Raw genomic sequence first — 14,226 nt, 5'->3', positions numbered from 1 at the left:
AGGCCGACGTTACGCGCTGTGTGTCTTGTTTGGAAACAATGTTGTATCATCCAGTCATAGCAGTTAATGCTGACAACAGTAACGCCCACTTAATCTTCGCCCTCAACCTTACATTTTATTTCAGTAATACCAGGTTCTGTCTTTGCTTTGTTTTTCGGGCGGGGTTAGTTGTATGTGAACAGTGACACACAATAGAATGGATAGCATTACTCAAGAAGAGTATGCCAGTGTTCACCTCCTATATAGGTTCACTACATGCGATCAAGAGCAAAACAAAGGCGCTATGCCGAGCATTTCCTGCAGTATCAATCATACCACATCTAAGGGATATTACATTGATAGTGTTATATGTTGTACTTTTCAGTGATTGAATAGACTGAATATTGCAGGTTATTTTTACTGTTGTGAAGTTATTTTACAGAGATTAAGGCATATGGGGATACAAACCGAATAAATCGTAACTACATTATTTTTCTGTAACAAACCAACGGCCACTACTAGTCGACTATAGCAAAATACTCAGAAAACGTCCCCGAACAGCATCTGACATTTTTTCGTAGGAATTCAGGTTCTCTCTCACTTTCTCTCTCTCTCTCTCTCTCTCTCTCACACACACACACACACACAACACTGATGCCTCTCACACTGCTTCCCACGCAAAACAGCACTTACGCAATAACTACTGCTTGTCGCCAAGCTCATTTCAACAGCTTTCTTGGTGCCCGTCGTTATCAAACTCTCAAACTAAAACAGAAACTCCAGAAAAGTTCTTTTTGTGAAAGGCACAGAAAACGCATAACTTGTGTTCTTCAATAAGGCAGCAGGCTCCTGTCAGAGTAAATAATTTATATATTCCTCAGTGCAATAAAAACGATTAAATATTAGCTGCTTTTTAAACTCTTTTTTTAAATATATCTTATTTTTATATTCCTTTCTTCTGCAAGAAACAAATTGAAGATAATTTTAGAATGATATATCATACGTTTCGGACAAAGGACGCTGCTCGTACTTCTCTGTGGAAATCACTTCTACTTCTAGTTTCATAATTGTGTACACGGTTATTTAAGGCTAGTTTCATAATTCTGTCCACGGTTATTTATTGCTGAAAATCCCCTATGTCGCGTACGGTAACACACACATCAGCATTCAGAGGTGCGCAAAACTTTCGGACGGAAGAAACTTTCGCACGTTGTCTCACTGTCAAGTAACAGAGCTCGATGAAACTTCGACCATACACAGAAAGAACTGCTGCAGGATAATACAGAAGGTATTTGAAAGATATATGCGGTGAGACGAACAGAAACGGCACTTTTATTCGAAGACGGTAATTACAGTGAACTCACCGCGATTCGTGATGGCTCCCTGGAGACTACAAAATGTGGGACACCGTTCTTAATAGGCTACGTGACTACCACGGACAGCAGTGTATGTTCTGTAACGTGGCCGACGAGCTGGTAAGGAGTTCGTAGGGCAGGGTGTTCGATTCCTCAATCAGCGCGGTTGGCAGTTGTTGGACAGTCGTTGGTCCTCTGCAATACGTCTCCACAACGCATGCTCGATGGGATTCAGGTCGATGCAACGAGCAGGCCAGTCCATGCGCCGAATATCTTCTCGTTCCAGGTGCTCCCCCACGTGCGAGGTTGCGCTCTGTCGTCCATAAACATGAAGTCATAGTCAGTTGCACCCCTGAAAAGACCCACATGTGAAAGAAGAGCAGTCTCACAATAACGCTGAACGGTGAGTGTACCTCGTTCAAAGATTTGGTGGTCGGTAGCGATCAAGCAACATTATGCCTCCCCATACCACAACACCTGGACCACCAAAACAATCATGTTAGACAACGTTCCTGGCTGCGTTACGCGCTTCCACCCCTCGCCTTATGAGTATACACACAGTCACTACTCAGAATGAATCTCATTTGACCGGAGAAGAGCACGCGACATCATATCCTGTCGGTCCAGTGCCTATAGCACCATCGCGAACGATGCCGTCAGTGCGCTGGTGTCAACGGAACGTCGTGCAAAGAGACCACTGGTATGCAGTCGCCATGCCACTGTGGAGCGTGAGACTGCGAGTCTTGCAGTGCTGTTAAATGTGGCTGGAATTGCACCGGCTGTTTGACGTGGTTCCCTTCTTGCCGGTTGCACAATGTAGCGGTCATCTGCTCCTGACGTTCATCACGGTCGACGAACTTTCCTCCTTCAGGCAGCAGTGCCTGTCGCTCCAACCGCTCCCCAAGCACGTCAGCAATGGTGTGGGTAATAACTAACTCTTCGGCTGTACTCGACACTCTTCGTCCTCCTTCCAGTTTCCCGACGATTCTTCCCCGTGTCAGGCCATCCAAATGTTGTCTCCAGAGAATGTTGTGATGAAGAACACCACCACAGTTAGCTCATTGACGCACATTGTCTTTTCCCCTTCCTTCAACTGCTTCTTATTGTGGAGCCAGCCTCATTTGCGCTATAGTCACGCATAGTGACGCAAAACTTCCTGTGCACCGAGCGGTTCTAGGCGCTTCAGTTTGGAACCGCGCGACCGCTACGGTCGCAGGTTCGAATCCTGCCTCGGTCACGGATGTGTGTGATGTCCGTAGGTTAGTTAGGTTTAAGTAGTTCTAAGTTCTAGGGGACTGATCACCTAAGCTGTTAAGTCCCATAGTGCTCAGAGCCATTTTGTAAGTAAGCTATGTAAGTAGGCTGTTTAGGTTCTTATTGATAACGCCACGTAGCGCTCTCTGTATGAAAATCACTGGCTGTGCTGTGTGCAATCTGTGGCTAGTTTGCATTGTTGTCTGCCATTGTAGTGTTGGGCAGCGGCAGCTGGATGTGAACAGCGCGTAGCGTTGCGCAATAGGAGGTGAGCCGCCAGCAGTGGTGGATGTGGGGAGAGAAATGGCGGAGATTTGAAATTTGTAAGACTGGATGGCATATATATTATGATTATTAAGGTAAATATATTTTTTTTTCTCTATTAAAACCTTTCATTTGCTAACTATGCCTATCAGTAGTTAGTGCCTTCAGTAGTTTGAATCTTTTATTTAGCTGGCAGTAGTGGCGCTCGCTGTATTGCAGTAGTTCGAGTAACGAAGATTTTTGGTGAGGTAAGTGATTTGTGAAAGGTACAGGTTAATGTTAGTCAGGGCCATTCCTTTGTAGGGATTTCTGAAAGTCAGATTGCATTGCGCTAAAAAATATTGTGTTCAGTTTAAGCACAGTCATGTATAAATTTTCAAAGGGGACGTTTCATATGACGACCCTGCCAGGATTCGAACCTGGAATCTTATAATTGTATAGACACCAGTTCTTCAAATTAAGTATCATTTCACTGCACACGTTTCTGTTGGTCATAGTATATGGACAATATGTGAGAAGTAGGGACTGTTGGTGTTTGCACGTGTGTTAATAATTCAGCAAGGGACTGGATAACAGCATTGCTGGTTCTAAGGACAATTCCAAAAACTTTGTGAGTGCACAAGTGGTGGTTATGGACTTGCTATATTCTCCTCAAGACTCTTCGATGGTGATTGTGCACCACAGTCGCAACAGATGGCTGCTGGCCGTCTCTACCAGGACTACAGTGGGTCTGCCCCTTTGATGACCCACCAATACCATTATCTCTACAAGGACTACAGTGGATCTGCACCTTTGATGACCCACCATTACCATTATTTCTACAAGGACTGCAGTGGGTGTGCACCTTTGATGACCCACCAATACCATAATTTCTACTAGGACTGCAGTGGGTCTGCACCTATGGTGGCCCACCAATACCGTAATCTCTACCAGGACTACAGTGTGTCTGCTCTGTGATGACCTACCTACCAATATTCTTCAAAACGTCGAATGACTCTGCTGTGGGTTTGCTCTATTGTGGCCCATTACCTGTCAGCATGTCAAGAGTCAGCACGGTCTTTCCGTTGGAAGGACAACACTACTTCATCAAGACTCCATGGAAATCCACTACTTCCGTGTACATTTTCTTTTACTGCTCAGACTTTGAGAAAAACACTGCAATTTTACTATGATGAATGATCAGGACTGTCTTTATGGACTGTGAGAAAATTTTAGCTTTTGACCAACATTGTATCAATAAGTGTGTGCATTTGATATCTTTGTTATTGTAATTATGAAAAATTTTATCAAATCATTATTGGCCACTGCCCAAAACAATTTGTAAAATTTTTTGTGGGGGCATGGGGGCTATGTAAGTAGGCTATGTAAGTAGGCTGTTTAGGTTCTTATTGGTAACGCCACGTAGCGCTCTCTGTATGAAAATCACTGGCTGTGCTGTGTGCAGTCTGTGGCTGGTTTGCATTGTTGTCTGCCATTGTAGTGTTGGGCAGCGGCAGCTGGATGTGAACAGCGCGTAGCGTTGCGCAGTAGGAGGTGAGCCGCCAGCAGTGGTGGATGTGGGGAGAGAAATGGCGGAGATTTGAAATTTGTAAGACTGGATGGCATGTATATTATGATTATTAAGGTAAATACATTGTTTGTTCTCTATTAAAACCTTTCATTTGTTAACTATGCCTATCAGTAGTTAGTGCCTTCAGTAGTTTGAATCTTTTATTTAGCTGGCAGTAGTGGCGCTCGCTGTATTTCAGTAGTTCGAGTAACGAAGATTTTTGGTGAGGTAAGTGATTTGTGAAAGGTACAGATTAATGTTAGTCAGGGCCATTCCGTTGTAGGGATTTCTGAAAGTCAGATTGCGTTGCGCTAAAAAATATTGTGTGTCAGTTTAAGCACAGTCATGTATAAATTTTCAAAGGGGACGTTTCAATTTGAGCCATTCCTGTGCACTACTGGGAGACCTCTGGCAAACTGCTCCCACACTTTCACTTCCACAGAGTTGTTAATATGTCACTTACTTTATCTGTCTCGTCATTACATTTTAGAGAGGAGTAAATGCACAGTTCTGAAGAGACAAAATTTTAATTTACTTAACAATGTTCCTACACGTGCCTCTAATCGTAATCTTCTTTTATTGTTCGTACTGCTCATTTTAATGTGTTTTTATTTGCTTGCTTACTTGATCGTCTGTCTGTTGGGTGCAAATTTTTAAACAGATTTTAATCTAACTTCCCGATGTGCTAGGACTCGAAATTTTAATTAGAGCTCGGAACTGGATGACAATGCAATATTAACTCTCTATGTTGTCAGTCTGTTGGATAGTGGTGGGATGGGGAAGAATCGGATTGGTAACACCTGATGTCGAAACTACCCTGTACGACCAGTTTATTGTGTGGGTAGTATTGGAAACAGAGGGAGTTAGAGGTGGGAGGAGGAGATTGGCAAAGTAAAAGGGAGGAATGGGAGAAGGACTGACAGAGTGGAGAAGGAGGAGACAGAGACAAGGGGGAGGAGGAGATGGGCAGAGAGAGGACAGAGAAGGGGGTAGACAGAGAGACGAGGACGAGATGTGTATAATATTGTGATGTACACATAGAGGCCGAAACCACGTCATAAAGCTGAAACTGCAATATAAAGCCAATGAAAATCATACAGAGTTCATTTTGGTTACTTCCTTATTCTATATTTTATAAAATTAACAGTGAAACCGACTGATGTATTATTAACAGCTAGGTATGAAACTATTCTATTTCAGATACGATCGTGTGGAAAGCCACTGAGATAAATCTCCTAATCCGCCCTTTCTCTGTCCATTTCTTCGTTCTCCCTTTCTCTCTACATCTCCTCCTCCCCTTCTCTCTGTCCATCTCCTCCTCCTTCTCTCTCTACTCTACTCCTCCTTCCCCACCCTCTGTACTATTCTAGTCGCCCTTCTTTTCCACTACCTCCTCCCACTCCCTCAATCAATCTCCTCCTCCCCGCACTCTGTGTATCTCCTCGACCCCTCTCTCCTCCTCGCCCTCTCTCTGTCCATTTACGCCTCCCCCTCTCTCTGTCTATTTGGTCCTCTTTCCTTTCTCTGTCCATCTCTTCCTACCCCTCTCTCTGTCCGACATCTCTTCCGCCCTCTCTCTTTGCATTTCCTCCTCCCACCTCTATCTGTCCATTTCGTCTTCCCCTACTCTGTCAATCCACCTCCACCTCCCCCCTCTTTATGTCCATCACCTCCCACCCCTATGTGTGTCCAACTCCTCCCACACCATCTCTGTCCACATCATTTTCCCTCACTCACTGTCCATCTCTTCCTCGCCCTTCTTTATGCTCACCCATGCACATCCATACATATATCCCACTTCAGGAAACTCATTCCAGTACTACCTGCACAATACGCCGGTCGTGTAGAGCAGCCTATATGTCAGGGTTCATCAATCGGTTTCACCCCCCACCCCACCGCTAACAAAGAGACCATCAAGAAGAAAAATGGAAAAAAAAAACACCGTTGAAACAGGCCTTGAAGGTCCAACGGTACCGACAAACCGCCGTGTCATCCTCGGTCCTTAGGCGTCACCAGATGTGGATAAGGAGGGGCATGTGGTCAGCACACAGCTCTCCCAGCCGTGGTCAGTTCTTGTGACAGGTAACGCTACTTCTCAGTAAAGCAGCTCATCAATTGGCCTCACAAGGGCTGAGTGCACCCCACTCGCCCACAGCATTCGGTAGAGCTGGACAGTGACCCACCCACGTGCTACCCAAGCCAGGCAGCGTTTAAATTCGGTGATTTGACCGGAACGAGTGTTACCACTTTGGCAACGGCGTTGTCAACCGACAAGGAAGCGGATTAATATTGCATTGCAATCCAGTTCTGAGCTATGCTTACAATTTCGGGTCTGTAACTCATCGGGAGGTTAGTTTAAAATCAATTGCAAAATTTGTACCAAACAGACGGACAGGCAAGAAAGCGACCTAATAATATCCGGGCGCTGATAACCGCGCAGTTGAGCGCCCCACAAACCTAACATCATCATCATCATCGACCTAATAAAAACATGTTAAAAATGAACATTTCGTTGATGTCCTGCAATATTTCTGTCTATTCACTAACGACTTTAGGTGTATTAGGTCGTTCAGAAACGACTGAAGGGGCATAAAGTAGTAGCATAATGATAATGACAAGTCAGATAGTAGCCCCGTATGCAATTTACCACCCGTAAGCAAAATTAGATGGAAATGGTATTGGTACCCTCCTCACATGGTACAGGCGTCGATGTTGGTTTCTTTCTGCATTACGTACGAAGAAGTAGAGCAAAACCATGTTTCTTAACACTTTCATCAGTTTCTTTTTAGCCTATCGCTGCTGGTGACCTTGTGCAGAATGTTCCTGGACCTACAACCACATCATACAATAGTAAGCGCCGGGCACTGTTTCAGAATCGTACTGCATACAGAGCGCATCGCCTATTTCACTGTTAATCTTTATCAGACAGCATAAGACCCCACATACATTGGTACTCAGATTTTAAAAAAGTTCTCCTGTAACAAGGTGTACCTGGAGCAGCCAGTTGAATCCGAATGCTGCAAAAATTCTGCTGAACTGCTTCTGATTTCCTACAGAAATGTAAAACGTAGTGGGGTGTCCGTTCCACTATTGCAGGCATTAGCCAGGCTGATGAGAAAGGTTCCTTGACTATTCTTACCAAGAAACTCCGTACTGCATTCCTATGTGCAGTTCGCTTTGGTTACCCATCCTTTCCCTGTAAACGTAATTGTGGATTATAATAAGTCAAGTGCGTCTGAGCTCCAGACCAGGAAATATGAAGGTAAATATAAACCCTCATACTGAAGATTACTTTTTATTGTCGTTCGGTCTACTTGACATGCAGTCGTCATGTTACTAAAAAAGTGGTGTATCTTATGATTATACAAAAAAGTTTAAGTATAAAAGGACCACAGAATAACTGATAATAGGTCATAACTGGACATAATGGTAACTGACAGCAAAATAATCTTTTAGACTTTTGAGGGGAAGAAAGGCAAAAAATACTACAAATATTTGTCAAAGGGCTCTTTCCTAGTCATTTAGTTGAATAAAATCCTCTAGATTTTAAAGTCCCGTCAAAATCCCAGATTATTTTGTTCGATACTATAAACTCAGTAATTTGGTTTGAAGTGTACATCGAACTAAGTTTGTTTCTAGCGCATTTAACAAAGCATTCTATTTCCTTTTGGAAATCCCAGTTTAGTCGAACAGAATAGGTTCTCAGTGGTTTCCATAAAGCACTTACAGCGAATGTCAGGCTGTTGCCTCTTCCCCATTCGTCAGCAGATTTGAGCTTGTGCCCTGTTCTTAACGATCTCATCACGGGCGGGGCGTTAAACCCGAGATTAACGTCTGTTCCTTCCCTCAAATAGTTCATCAGCAATAGATCCTGCCATAGTACTAGCTGAACGATAATCTGAGTAGTTTATAAAAGATATGTGCGTCATGGAAAGGAAATTGTTTCAGTACCTCCCATTGTGAAGTCCGAATTACGACTACGCTGTCTTGATGAATTGACCACAAACTGTTGCCAAAAGCACATTTTTGACGCATTGTTCAGAGAATTTGCACGTACTACGTTTGTTCCATAGTGTCTTCCGTAATCACACTGTCACAAGTGTCGTAAAAAAACGTCTTTTTCTCGCCAACAACGCCCGCGATACATTCGAGAGTAACATTGCAAATTTCTTCCAAATCATTTTTAAAACAATCTACCTGCTTACAGTAAAGAAGTTACATATTTCACTATTTTAAATATAAGAGTTCATCATGGATCCCGTGCTCAAAAGTAACTGCAGTTTCTCGTAATACGACAGCCTACATAAAGTCTGACACGCCTTATATCCGTAAGCTCATCTCTCTTCCACACTTCAATGTCTTTCCCATTTACCGTCTTTCTTTTTCCAATGTTGTGCTTTCTTCTTGAAAGAAATCATTTTCCTGTATGAATATAATTTCCATTTCAAACAAACACTTTAATTGTCGATAGCTGATTTAGTCTCCTTGGACATCACGAATGGAATGATCAATATGTAATGGTGTCACATATTCTCGTCAAATGGCGTAATAATCTATAATAACAGGTGTGAGGTACTGTATCTAGAACAAAAGAAGTACAACCCACCACATTGAGTGGTCAAGATCCAAACATTAAATATCACGAACGCCAACGACCTGAGGAACATGCTGACGAATTTTAACGTACTGCATGTGCTGGCGGGTTACACTTTTTTCATTCTAGATATTCAATCGAACTTCAGAAAGTAATTTACTTCTGTCATCCCACGCTGAGACAATTTCGCAACAAGAGTGGCGTATTTTCACAAGACAGTAGATGTTCTGGGTTTCTGCAAACACAGATCTGCTTCGGTACGGGTAAAATGTGCGTCACAGTATGGGAGTGAAACGTACTCTGAAGTTGAAGTACATCGCGCAGCGCGATTCTTGAGGGCAAAACGTCTAAATTTCACACAGAATCTCGGTATGACGGTGATCTCCCATACAGTCCAGATCGTCCACCATAAGATTTCCATCTTCTCAGCTAGCCGAAAGAACATCTGTTGAAAGATAATTTCCGACGATGAGAACAGACACGCAGGAGTTAACTAATGGTTCCGTGACCAGGGAGCGGATTTCTAACGTCTAGAAACAGCACGTTTGGTAGAACGGTCCCAGCGTTGTGTACAAAGACTTGCTGATATTGGAAGATAGTGTCACGTATCTGTGGAGACTTTGAAGTCAAGTGCATCATTCCACAACAGTTACTCGGTCTGCTATAATAATGTGTAGCTTAGTTTCTGAAGTCCTCTCGTAGAACGTCACGTCTGTGATTATACTTTTTAGTATTTCGTTCAATAATATCATAGTGTAAAATTACGTGTTTATTGTTCTACAATGCTGTTGTGTCATTTTGATGAACTGGAGCACATGACCTCACTTTTGTGTCATGTTTCCTGATAATCTCAAAGAAAGAAAATTTAGATAGTCTCCAGTTATACACAGTGTTTGTTACAGATAAAAATCACTCTCACACAAGAAAATTACTTCTTTCATGAAAATGTAGCTTTCGTTTTTCCTTACCATCTTTCTACGTAAATGGACAGTAAAATCTTACTCATATGTCTCGCTTTTTGTTATTATGTGAGAGTATGTATATCGTCACTTTAATCTAAACTGCCTGGGTAAATAACCGGATGAATAAATCAGTAAGGAAACTTATACACTGACAAAATCGTGACCGATTAGTGCAAGCAACATGAAGTAGTTGTACAAAAAAATTACATCACTCTGCCAAATTTCAAATTTCGCTTGACATGGTGTCTAGGAAGCTGTCAGAGGTCTGTAGAAATTAGTTAAGATTTCTGTGTAATCTTAAGTAAGTAAATATAGAGTGGTGTCTCTACGGCATCCAGCATAAAGTCTACGGTAAAATTTCCAAATCGAGAAATTATAACATAAGCCTACCTTTTGGCAGAATGTTTATGACTCACGTTGTTTTATGTCACATCGTCACGGCTGGCCTAGTTGTTGTCATATATTTGATATAAAAAAGGCAGGGGGATATCCACTGTCTCATAGACACAGAAGTGGAATTATTCGTACCTCGTATGGCAGTGATCTTATTATGAAAAGTTTCGGTTTTGCATTAAAATGTATCTAACCATAATTTCAACCTAACGGAAAGATTACGGAGTGTATCGAACGGCTAGTTGACTTTAGACTGCCAACGTCTATACCGATACTTGCAACCGCTACAGCACTTTATGAGTAATGGATAGTAACCTACATTCAGTTTTAGGGAATAATCATTTTATTGTGTAAACTGTTTTAAAGTTCTGAAAATTACCCGGATTCATATTCACAAGATTAGGTTCAAATAGTTCAAATGGCTCTGAGCGCTATGGGACTTAACTTCTGAGGTCATCAGTCCCCTAGAACTTAGAACTACCTAAACCTAACTAACCTAAGGATATCACACACATCCATGCCCGAGGCAGGATTCGAACCTGTGATCGTAGCGGTCGCGCGGTTCCAGACTGAAGCGCCTAGAACCGCTCGGCCACACAAGCCGGCCACAATATTAGGTACCATTAGCATATTTTAATGAGTTTCAGGGCGAGTGGTTAACCATTCCTCTCACTGACGATCAACCATTTTAATTTCAATTTATTTACGTCTACTTTTCTTTCCAGTTCTTTTGTAAGAGTTTTAAACAAAATACACTCCTTCCGTGATGAAACATAAATTGTGAGTGCAGTGCTAGTGACTCAGATGTTGTGGGTCTTAAATCCAAACCTAGCGCCATCATTACGCTCCCTTTCTTCTCACAATGCTTTATCACCTGACCGAAATCATGACTGCCTGGTCACTACAAGAGAAAGACCAAAAATATTAAATTGGACTGCATTTCGGAGTAGTTTTGATCAGTTGGTGCCAGTTGCAAATTAAAGGCAGTAGAAGGCTATAGTGAGGAGCGCCAGTGATTTATTTTTACCCGCATTAAACGTCTCTTATAATAATGATACAATCCAGCCTGTTTCTACATAGACTGAACTGCTCTAGGGGACTAAGAAAAATAACAATCGTAGAAAAAGTAACTAGCAGCTTAAAAGATTTTAACAGATCGACTGTTTGTTGCATATATACAAAACTACACAAACAAACAAACTGATTTTAAATGTTTCGTCACAAAATATAAGAAGAAAACTCTCCTGTTGTCGAAACGGTTTGATTTGACAACACTCGTTGTTGAGAATTCGATTAATTAAATAGCCAATTTCGATAACGGACGACATTTTGCATTGGGACATGTCACTGCATCATATTTTTTAAACGTTTATTTTTACTGTCTAAGGTGCACATATTGACTAAAGGTGATGTGTAGTTTCGATAATGCAGAGCATCATCTTCAAATCTATAAATTAAAAACAAAAATAACAGTAAGTGCCTAATTAAATAGATAAGCACGAAAGGCGAGAACCTTTGAAGAATTTTTTCTCGTCCTTTCCTACTACCCTTCTACCCATCACCCCTTGATGCACACTTTTGTTCCATACAAAATCGTTTTAATAACATTTTGTGTGCCACTGGTATCTGTCACTAAGAATCTGAGGCTGGTGTGGTGGGATTATGTAACTTCAGGATAAGTTGTCTTATTTCGAAGACTTTAACTGATAACGATTTCTGACTACTCGGGTAAAATCATAAATTCAAAATGATTCAGAAGGTTTCATCTTATATTTAGCTTCTAAAATAAGTACTATTTCTTATTTTAAACTTTGATCTGTGGATCTGAAGAGGGGCTTAATAAAAAAGAAGAAAGTAAAGAAATGCAATAGTATACAGAAATGAATTACAGATCACAGAGAAAGGCATGTCACTGCGAGAAATATCTGCACATTGGAAAAAACGCGTGCTACAAGGTTAATGTTATTACTGAGAGGTAGTTGATACAAATAACACCAAACTGTGAACGTTCATCCTATCAGTGAAATTTGGCGCGTCAAGAAATTCATTCTACAGATAATTGATTTTGCACAGGGTTTCAACGACTTTCTTGATCTTGCTTTATCACATGAAACAGCAGAAAATGTTTTCTCAAATAGATTAGTATTAGAAAACTAATGTAAACATTATGTTTGCGTAGCTCACGTTATCCGTTACGTATCAGCTTATTTCCTCCTGTATTTTCAGATACGCTTACTTAGAGAAGCAGAGAGGACTTGAGAGCTGAAATAAATTTTCTGTCTCCTTATCTCACAAATTAGTGGTAAATTCTCCCAAATATGTTTTAGCAGCAACTGATGAACGTGATCTCATACTGTAATTTAACTTATGCCCCCGACACGTATAAAATGTTAGTTGAGCCAACTCCAAACGTAACGTGCCTTTTACCGTGTGCATTTCTTTCTAATTTCACCTGAGCAATTTTAGATCGTTGATACTAAATAGCTAAGCTACTGCATAGGCAGTCGACTTCCACATGGGCGTTATGAGAGGGAATGAGCTGTCTAGTGCCATTTTAACCCAGAATTTCACTTAGTTGAAACATGACATTGTGAGGGATAATCACTGTATAACACTAACGTTTCTTTTTCCTCTGTTTCCTTTTATTTTCCACTTATTGTTATTGTTAGTACTAGATGCATTTAAACAATTATTTACCCATATTTTCAAACTTTATCTTAAAGGAACACGTGGAAAGTTATCACTACCGCAAAAAAGTCATCTTCCAAAAGTGTAGGAGAACGCAGTGAAAAATTTATTTAAAAATTTCATTGTGTTCATGTCATTTGTGTAAGTAAACCCAATTTAATTTTGTCTCATGTTTGTAAATGTTGCGCTTGGTTGTATGGGATATTTCTCGAAGCAATTAAAAACAAAGAAAAGTAATGCTACCATAATCGAGAATAAAAATGTATGTGCATATTTCGAATGTATTTAACTATTAAAATATCTTTTTAAAATGATACAGTTCATTTTTAACCAACAGGTGGACTAACTGTAAAGACAAATACGTACATAGATACTGTAGTCTTGACCAGTGACCGCGGACTGAATCTTCATGTTGTCGTTTCACTGAATACTTCTGTAGACAACTCGTCAGTCAAATATATCATTGATACGTCCTTTTGCCAAAGCAATTTTTCTTAACGACGTTTCGTAATTCTGTAGAGCAAGCCAGAAGAACAGGTCAGTCGGATGATTGTTAATCTAGTGTGGCACAAGTAACCTGGTGAATTACCATCGACGAATGCACAGGAAAGGGAGATTTCCAGGTTTTGTGGCAAAAGGCTTTTGAGTTCATCTCGCCAGCAGAAATCCTCTTTCCTTTGATAGTAAAAGTGGAAAGGAAATTGAAGAAATTTGGAAGGTATTGTTTCGTACTATCCAAATAAACACGGAGTTTTGAGATGCGCAGTTACGAGTTATTCGTGTTTGACGCAAAGGGAGATTCGTAAAAGCCGTAGAGAGCGGCTGAGTAATATACGGGACACGCGAGGGCGCACACCTGTGCGCCTCCTGCAGCCCGGAGCACTTTCTGAAAACAGTAACTCGCCGCAATTTTCTGAAATTGAACGGGCGACCCACTTAGCTGTCTGAGTTACACAGCTGTGGCATAGCGGTAAGCGCGAGCAGCCTTTTATTGTACACAACGTCCAGCGCAGGCCCTATTTGACTGTTCTAAGGAGAGCCGACCAAACAACTGCACCGAGAGCAGCTCATCGGAATAAAACATACGTTCAGCTTTCACGAAAGCATCTTCAGAGAATTCCACAAACTGGCTTAATTCTGAAATCAGTTTTGTGAAGTAGCAGAAGCCCTCACTTTCGTACACATTTA

This window comes from Schistocerca cancellata, chromosome 4 (assembly GCF_023864275.1).
Source record: "Schistocerca cancellata isolate TAMUIC-IGC-003103 chromosome 4, iqSchCanc2.1, whole genome shotgun sequence".
Classification (NCBI taxonomy): Eukaryota; Metazoa; Arthropoda; class Insecta; order Orthoptera; family Acrididae; genus Schistocerca; species Schistocerca cancellata.
Note: the sequence above shows the minus strand (reverse complement) of the source record.